General features: G+C 42.3%; 1 non-coding gene across 1 annotated transcript; it reads right to left on the bottom strand.

Moving 5' to 3' along the window:
- Nucleotides 1-592: 592 nt before the first annotated feature.
- Nucleotides 593-699, bottom strand: LOC114886294. Its single transcript, XR_003791300.1, has one exon. It is a non-coding gene; the product is annotated as a U6 spliceosomal RNA (small nuclear RNA).
- Between the last annotated feature and the right edge of the window lie 914 nt (nt 700-1,613).

Here is a 1,613-nt window from a genome sequence, read left to right on the forward strand (position 1 = left end):
CACTAAGACGAACTTCTCTAAAGATAAGGAAGGATAAGGTAATAGAAACTGATTGATGGGTTTGGAGGTGAAATAGATGGTGAACATCTCAGCAGGCTATATTTTGGCAGAAAGAGAATACATACATCATAAGAATACATTTAGCTTCCGTTTTTTTTTTTTAACATCTTTATTGGAGTATAATTGCTTTACAATGGTGTGTTAGTTTCTGCTTTATAACAAAGTGAATCAGCTATACATATACATATATCCCCATATCTCCTCCCTCTTGTGTCTCCCTCCCACCCTCCCTATCCCACCCTTCTAGGTGGTCACAAAGCACCGGGCTGATCTCCCTGTGCTATGTGGCTGCTTCCCACTAGCTATCTATTTTACATTTGGTAGTGTATATATGTCCATGCCACTCTCTCACTTCGTCCCAGTTTACCCTTCCCCCTCCCCGTGTCCTCAAGTCCATTCTCTACATCTGCGTCTTTATTCCTGTCCTGCCCCTAGGTTCTTCAGAACCTTTTTTTTTAGATTCCATATATATATGTGTTAGCATACGGTATTTATTTTTCTCTTTCTGACTTACTTCACTCTGTTTGACAGTAAAAATATGGAACGCTTCACAAATTTGCGAGTCATCCTTGCGCAGGGGCCAGGCTAATCTTCTCTGTATCATTCCAATTTTAGTATATGTGCTGCCAAAGCGAGCACTTAGCTTCCATTTTAATTAGCAAAATATCAAGAATATTGCTGAAGCAAGGGGCTGTAGGAAAATAAGAACAGAACCAATAGGTCTTAGCTCAGCCTCCAAGACTCCCCAAAATCCTCAAACTGGTGTCACAGCTGCCTGTGATACAGTTCGTGCAAGGTAAACACTGGTATTTTTTGCAGAGCAAATTCAAGGTGTAGTAAAGTTATAAGCAGCTTCTGAGATGCAAAATAGGGTAATGGGCCAAGACAACAGCCTTGCCAGACATATCACTGCATAGAGAGAAGGTTTTCCAGATCACTTTAATACTTCCTTTAGGATACCAAGAACTTAGATTATAGAGTTCTGCCATGGTGTGGAAAGGATGCCTATCCTCTCACAGCTAAGCCATCACTATGGCAGACAGAGGATGTGTCTTAAAGGAAGTGGAAGAAAGTCTGTCCTTTTATGGACATAAGATGGTGAAAAAGAGAGAGAAGAAAAAAGACAAGTCAACACATGCCTTCACATTTTTTCCATCTTGGCTTCCACCATGAAAGGAGGTAATATGTCACACATGCAGTACCAATGAGATCCACTACCCCCAATTTAGAATCTGAAATGGGACCACTTAGTAGAGTATCCAATCTAAGGCACAGCCACTCAAAGAAACCTTAGCAGTGTGGTTAGGTAAAGAAGCCTCGATATTTCGCATTCCCAAGCCACCTGCATTTCCCCATTGCTTGGATTCAAAGTGAAATCCAACAGGCCAACCATGGAGCCCACCACAGAAAAGCATAAGGACTCCACAGCTGAAGAGGACCCCAAGAACAGAAGGCCAGATGGAGGAACTGCTAGAGACTTGGTGGCTGACACAAAGCAGCCAAAGTCCACACTGGTAGAATTTCCTGAGCCAAGAGAACAACCCACAGCTTCA

The sequence above is a fragment of the Monodon monoceros genome, unplaced genomic scaffold, assembly GCF_005190385.1.
Source record: "Monodon monoceros isolate NGI ecotype Baffin Bay Population unplaced genomic scaffold, NGI_Narwhal_1 Super_Scaffold_6, whole genome shotgun sequence".
NCBI classification, from domain to species: Eukaryota; Metazoa; Chordata; class Mammalia; order Artiodactyla; family Monodontidae; genus Monodon; species Monodon monoceros.